The sequence below is a fragment of the Urtica dioica genome, chromosome 12, assembly GCF_054948205.1.
Source record: "Urtica dioica subsp. dioica isolate 48M chromosome 12, U.dioica_male_clone48M_v1_H2, whole genome shotgun sequence".
In the NCBI taxonomy this organism is placed as follows: domain Eukaryota; kingdom Viridiplantae; phylum Streptophyta; class Magnoliopsida; order Rosales; family Urticaceae; genus Urtica; species Urtica dioica.
This window is the reverse complement of record NC_142767.1, coordinates 15,342,091-15,349,354: the sequence shown is the minus strand read 5'-3', so window position 1 is coordinate 15,349,354 and position 7,264 is coordinate 15,342,091. Positions and strand designations below refer to the sequence as shown.

Here is a 7,264-nt window from a genome sequence, read left to right as displayed (position 1 = left end):
GAAAACCTGTTTGCTTATGAATTTAGAAAACAGATTTATAATCATGTTTCTGTTTTTTTTAATTTGTTTAGAAAATAAAAAATAATGAAAAATTGTTTTCTATTTTATTTCTCTTATATTTTATAACAATTGAATGGAAAACATAACCAAACAACATTTAAAATATTCTGAAACGTAATTCTAAAACTGTTTTTTTAATTTAAAAATTAGAATCAGAAAACAGAATTTAAAAAAGAAAACGAGTTTAGAAAACTAAACCAAACATCCCTCAGTGTTTTCTGATTCTCTAGTGAAAATCATGATGCGTAAGCAAGCACATCTTTTCCGTCAAGATTGAGCCCAAATGAGAGCCCTTTCATCTTCGGGAAGAAATACTTTTTACATAGACTATAGTCGTTATTTTCTCCAGGTTCCCACATAATTGCTGCTTTAATTTAAAAAATCTACTGCAATGAGTCAATTGTCTATCCGAAATTTTATTTTATTAAGAAAAATAGTCCATCAGATCTACAGTAAATTAATTAATTAAAGAATATATGTAATTTACTCTTTAATTAATTAATTTACTTTGAGCTTGATCGATTATTTTTATTAACAAAATATTTTTTTCTATTTTTTTAAAAGAAAATATGGACTATTGAGCTACTGACCTAATTGCTCATTTATGTGAATTTAGAAAATAATTTATGTGTTTCAATCAATAAGTTAGATTATATTTTTCCTACCAATTCATCACTTAGGCTTCACCTTTTAACTTTATTTTTTCTGAGAGAGCTATATAAAATAGAAGTTTGCATAAATATAGTTCTTTGGTAAACATTTGAGCTACTCTTGGTTTTTCTCTAACATATTCATCATGATGATTATTAAAGATGCGCATATCTCCCTCACTGATATGGATTGCAGTGGTAGTAAATATTTGAGTAATTTTTTTTTTAAGAAAACAATTTTGTATCATCAGAGACAAGTTTTGGTTTTAAAAAAAGTAGTTGAAGGGTAAAATAGGAATTGACAATGTTAACAAATATATGTATCAAGAAATACGCCAAAATCAGTTATTTAAAAACGGGAGAGAAACGAATGAGAAAATAGAAAGTTAGAAAGAAGAAGAAGAGCAAATCCGGAGACTTTGCGTCTGATTCTCTGATTCCCTCCTCCGGGATCAGAGGATATTCTTCTTCTTCCTACGTCTCATCATCTACATCAATTAAATTCACATTATACGAGGGTTAAAAAAAAAAACAGAAGAAGAATAGTTGTATTGAAATCCATTACCGTTTATTCTTCTTCTTCTTCTTGTTTTTGCGAAAATGCATGTCTAGTTTGTGATGAGCTCAGCTCTTATCAACGAATTCCTTAAAGAATCGGACGAATAATTTTCGATTTCGTTCTGTTTAATAGAATGGGTTTGTCTCAAAAGGAAGGTAAAATGGAAGGTTGGCTCTATCTAATTCGCTTCAACCGGTTCGGTTTGCAATATTCACGTAAAAGGTACTTCGTTCTCGCCGATCATTTCCTCAAAAGCTTCAAGACCATTCCTCTTTCTGATCAACAGGTATTCTTCCCCTCTATTCTTTTTATTTCTTGGAAAAAAATGGACGTTTTATATATATACCAGAATTTTTTATCACCATTTTCTTTCTTGTTTAGTAGTATGTAACATTTTTGTTTGTTTCGTTCTTTCTCCACATTTGATTGAATTAAAATCTTTTTTCCTTTTTCTTGTCGTGTAGATAGATATGAAATGCGTTTTCTTTTTATTATTGCATTTTGAATGATTTTGTAGAACAGTGAATGTTTCGATTCATTTGAGAACTCAATAAAGGCAAGACAGAAATTGTGTTTTAGATGACACTTTAGAGGTCACATATTGGCATGAATTTGATATCCAGATAAGAGGTGCTTCTATAATGCTGGTAGAGAAGCTATTGAAATAGAGAATGTTATTAAATAATAATCTTGTTTCTGATAGTTAAGGAAATAAGCATGGATGAATTTAGGACTTATCGAAACCGTAGTGTTTTTGTTAAATTGTTAAGTGAGTGTGTGTGGATTTGACAGCAGCCGGTGAGAAGTGCATTGATAGACTCTCGAATTCGTGTTACAGATGATGGGAGAGAGAGCTTCCACAGGAAAGTATGAACCTTTGTTCTTTCAAACACTTCGACAACCCATATTTATGTTCAAAATTCCATTTAAATGTTTCTCATTTAAATATATGTTGCAGGTCTTTTTCATTTTCACGATTTATAACACGACCAATCACAACGATCAGCTGAAGGTGAATCGGGAATCTTATATATAATTTCTAGTTAAAAATCAGTTAAACCATTTTTTATTTATTTTTTAGATATTTCATACATCAATTTGTGCTTAATTGTGTATAGTTGGGTGCAAGTAGTTCAGAAGAAGCAGCGCGATGGATTCGATCTTTACAAGAGGCAGCGCTTAAGGTATGTATATATATATATATATATATATATGTATATCGATCGATCTTGTATATGTGTGTACATGCTTTAGGTGTCTCTCACGATCACAATACGATTTTTGTGACAGGAATTCCAAATTCCAGATCAAGGAGATTTGGTAGTGTGTTCCAAGAGAAGATGGACATCCTTACGGTATAATACTATTTATTTATTCACAAGCAGTTCTGTTTGAGGGAATGAAATTATAATTATGAAACAATTATACAGATTGCGGAGGCGAGAGAAGCAACAGTCAGTCGACTGGACGTTTTCTTCGATAGTTCACGCCGATGCAACCACTTCTGATGTCATCGCTCCCTCGCCGTGGAAAATCTTCGGCTGCCAAAACGGTATTATTCTATTTTCTTTTCGTCGCTGCTCAACTATCGAGTTTAATGGAATGATCCAAAATGCTTTCCTTGCTCAGGGCTGAGGCTTTTCAAAGAAGCAAAAGACTGGGATTCTCGCGGCAGGGTTCGTTTTTTTTTTTTTTTTTTTTTTTTTTGTTATTTGTTTGTTCTATGGTGAAAATATATACCGATTCTTTCACTTGATGATTACTTTTGGTTCAATGCTGCTCAGCACTGGGATGATCATCCAGCTATAATGGCGGTAGGAACAATTGACGGGACTTCAGAGGCAATTTTTCGAACTCTCATGTCCCTTGGCTCCTCGAGATCAGAGTAATTGAGATGATCAGAATCACAATTCCGTGTCTCCTTATACAAATTCTATTTAGTTTTTGAATAATATGGTTGAGTTGTGGCAGATGGGATTTCTGCTATTACCGGGGCAATGTCGTGGAGCACCTCGATGGTCACACCGATATCGTCCACAAACTTTTGTATAGCGATTGGCTTCCTTGGTCAGACTCAATAAACTCTACAATTTTCTTCAACATATTATCTATTTATTCACACAGCATAAGAATCACCTTTTATGTATTATTTTAGGGGAATGCACCGAAGAGATTTACTGTTGCGTCGATACTGGAGAAGAGAAGACGATGGCACGTATGGTAATAAATCAGTAAATGAATATCGACATTGACACATTCGTTGTTTGATTTTTATTTTATTTTTTGTTGCAGTAATTCTTTACCACTCTGTATTCCACAACAAGTGTTTGCCACAGAAGGGCTACGTCCGTGCTTGCCTTAAAAGTAATGATATGCACAGCTTTGAATACACAGAAAAAGCCATACATCTTTGAAGATACATTTTTGTTTCACAATTCATGTTGATCGATGATTTATATATGTATAGGCGGGGGATTTGTAATAAGTCCGGTGAGTGGAGGGAAACAATCTCTGGTGAGACACATGCTTGCCATGGATTGGAAGTATTGGAAGTTATATCTCCGTCCCTCCTCTGCTCGCAAAATCACCATTCGTATGCTCGAGAGGCTCGCAGGTACTGATTTTTTTATTTTTTTATTTTTTTATTTTTTTATTTTTTTATTTTTTATGTATAATAGGGAAATGCATAGACAGTAAATAATAATGCTCGCTTTACGTGAATGCATTCTCGGCAGCCCTGAGAGAGCTGTTCAAAACCAAATCCGGAAAATATGCGTCCCAAGAATTTTACGAAGAGGAGGTGTCTAGAGATAGCGCTTTCCGGGGATTGAGCGAGAGAGAAGATGTGGATAATAATGAGAAGACGGAAGGAGAAGAAGCTAAAGCTGTGAGAGTGAATGTTGAAAGACAGCTTTCAAGCTACAAAAGCTTGATGGAACTGAACGACGCCGCGGACGAGTTTTTCGATGTTGCTGAACCTGATTCTTCAGAGCGAGGGCAATTGGAGAATGAGTCTTCCTCTTCTTCTTCTTCTTCTTCCTCGTCATCTTCTTCTTCAGGGCATCGTTCCACGCTTCAGCCCAAGCTCTCATCGGCTGCAGTTTTGGTGAAAAAGCTTCAAGACCTCCGAGGTTAGATTCAGGGACAGAGCTAGAGCACATTTCTAGGAGGGGCTGATTAGAAAATCCCTTGGATAAATTATACGAAAATTAATATTTTTGAAATTGGTCATAGTAGTTAAGAAGGGTGGGGAGGGAAGTGTGTCTTGCTTCTATGGAGCTACTCTGCCAAAGGACCCGACTTTTGCTCTGCCTTGTAGTTGGGCCGCGGCCGATCCTTCCTCTTTTTTGATACGCGGACGAAACTACTTGCGCGATCATCACAAGGTATCTTTCTCGGAACGAGTGCAAATCAAGATTGTATATATCTCGTAGCAAGTAAACTTAAAGAAGGTGCGTTGAACCAGATTGCGGCTAAAAGTACGTTGATGGAGTTGGTGGGCGTGGACTGGATGAGATCAGATAAACGAGAAGATGATCTCGGCGGCCGGCCAGGAAGTATCGTTCAGGTATACCTATTCACCCTTAAATTTTGGTTTTTTTTTTTTTTTTACTGTATTGATTGATTGAGCTTTGCGTAACAGAAATATGCGGATCTAGATGGACTCGACTTCTTCTTTATCGTCAACATTCAAGTGAGTCACTTTTTTTTATGGTCGTCCTACGTTCATACAATCATAATATTTAATACGTGAAATAATCAGTTCCCGGGTTCGACGATGCACACATTGGCAATGTACTATGTGACCAAAGATCCACTGGAGCAAAATCCTCTGCTGCACAACTTTGTAAATGGTGACGATGCGTATAGGAATTCCAGATTCAAGCTCGTTCCCTATATTTCCAAGGTAAATAATATCAATGCATGCATATGAATTTTTCATGTGTGCCTGTTTTATATATACATATATTCGTATTTCTCAGGGATCATGGATTGTGAAACAAAGTGTTGGGAAGAAAGCGTGCTTGGTGGGTCAAGCACTTGAAGTACATTATTTTCGTGGGAGAAACTACTTAGAGGTGAAGAAGACTAGCGTGTGTATACATGTATACATACATGTGTTGTCAATTGTGTGATAATTAGTTTGTTATTTCTCAGGTGTTAATCGATGTGGGGTCGTCGACAGTGGCGAGAGGAGTGGTCAGTCTTGTTCTTGGCTACCTCAACAACTTGGTCATTGAAATGGCATTTTTGATACAGGCAAGTTATATTGTGCTTCCATATAATTGGTCTGAAGAAGAAGAAAAAAAAAACGTTCCGATATTTAATGTGTGTTAATAATGCAGGCAAACACGGAAGAGGAGCTGCCTGAAGTTGTTGTGGGAACATGCAGACTCAACCATTTGGACTCCTCCAAAACTGTCCATGCACACCAATGATATATACTCCACACTCTTGTCAATAATATTATATATATACAAACACATATATATATGTACACACTCACTAGGTGATATATGCATGGTTAAGAATTAAGAATCATGTATGTTACGTTCAATTTTAATAAATCTTGTAACGGCAAAGGCCCATTGTCAGAGAATATCCCATCCTCCTACCTCTATCAATATCGTACTTAATTTGATGAGAGTAGTTGCTATTTATAAATGATAAATAACTCCAAAAAGGATCATCCCATTACGTAATTTTAATGTGGCCCCAATTTCTCCTATTTTCCATTATTCAGATGTTTTGTATCACTCAACCAGAAAGAAAATTATAGTGATAAAATTGCACCAACGCTTACGAACTTTAGGAAATAGAGAAGTGGAATTATACCTCTTATCTACAATTTTAAAGTATTCAAGGACAAGACCAAGTAGCTGATACAAAATAGAGCATTGGTTATCGTATAGTTATGGTATTTTTCTTCATTCACATATGTTGTATAATTGATTACATTCAACATTGGTTATCCGCGTGGCGTGCTCAAACAAACCAATGTAGCGCGCCAAGCTACTCCTTGAGCGCGACACGCTTGTGAATATTCGGTTTTCCATTTTATTTTACTTTTGGATCATTTTCTTCATTAGATCACATCCAATAGTCCATGCCGGTCCGATAATTAGTGTGACTGTTATAAGGTTATTGAAAATTGTCGAATTTTGTGTAGCTGATGAATTCTCGTTCTGAATGCTTTTGGTTATTCTAATAGGACTTGAAAACAAATTAGTGATAGTCCGATAATTGAATGGAGCCATTAACGACTCGAAAGAAATTAGCTGTTAGTTTTTTTTGTAAATTTGGATTGCTACATAGAAATGAGGTAAGGATGGTTAAATTAGGAATAGTCGTTCGTAGTCAATACGTAGTCAAATCGTAACCCTTACTTTTTTTTTTCGCATTTGATAATTATTTTAGTTACTCTATTTTAGTTCAGTTTTAGCAATTATCAACTTTCATTATGTTTTTTTATTCAATTCGTAATTAGCTTTCTAAAGTAGTCTTCCGTAATAACTTAGTGTCCTCGTTAGTTTGATATTCGTACTTGTAAATTGGTTTATTACTTCGAACGAACACTTGCGTAGTAAAATCTTGCAACAACTATCATTGAGATTATTATTCTACTACCAATAATTTTAGTAATGAACTATCCTCTCTCTCTCATATATATTGTATAGGACTATGTTATGACTATATCACTTTTTATTAGTCCATGGTATGTTGTGTTGCGACAATTTTGCGTTTTTCATACAAAATTATGATATTCTTCCATGAATTAGTTCACTTGTAGTTCTCGATGTTGGTTGTTCTGTCCCAGTCCTCGTATTTATGTTGCAGATTTGTGAGCGTGAATTTAAGTTAGGAGGGTAAATGCAACACTCATTGCTTTTGGGTTTTAGTAACATTTGTGAAAAAAACAGTAAAATGTGAATGGAAGAACACGCTAGTTGAGTGGAATAAAAGAGAAAAAAAGAAAAGAAGAAAACATAATTTG

General features: G+C 35.0%; 1 pseudogene across 1 annotated transcript; it reads left to right on the top strand.

Annotated features, from left to right (window-relative positions):
- Window positions 1-1,001: 1,001 nt before the first annotated feature.
- On the top strand, window positions 1,002-5,941 carry LOC149379496 (protein ENHANCED DISEASE RESISTANCE 2-like; annotated as a pseudogene). Its single transcript, XR_016294161.1, has 19 exons — window positions 1,002-1,555; window positions 2,065-2,136; window positions 2,228-2,281; window positions 2,388-2,453; window positions 2,560-2,624; window positions 2,700-2,821; window positions 2,899-2,945; window positions 3,054-3,154; window positions 3,241-3,336; window positions 3,425-3,489; window positions 3,562-3,883; window positions 4,005-4,400; window positions 4,504-4,655; window positions 4,736-4,837; window positions 4,913-4,963; window positions 5,033-5,176; window positions 5,253-5,348; window positions 5,428-5,529; window positions 5,616-5,941. The product of XR_016294161.1 is annotated as a protein ENHANCED DISEASE RESISTANCE 2-like (transcript).
- The last annotated feature ends 1,323 nt before the right edge of the window (window positions 5,942-7,264 follow it).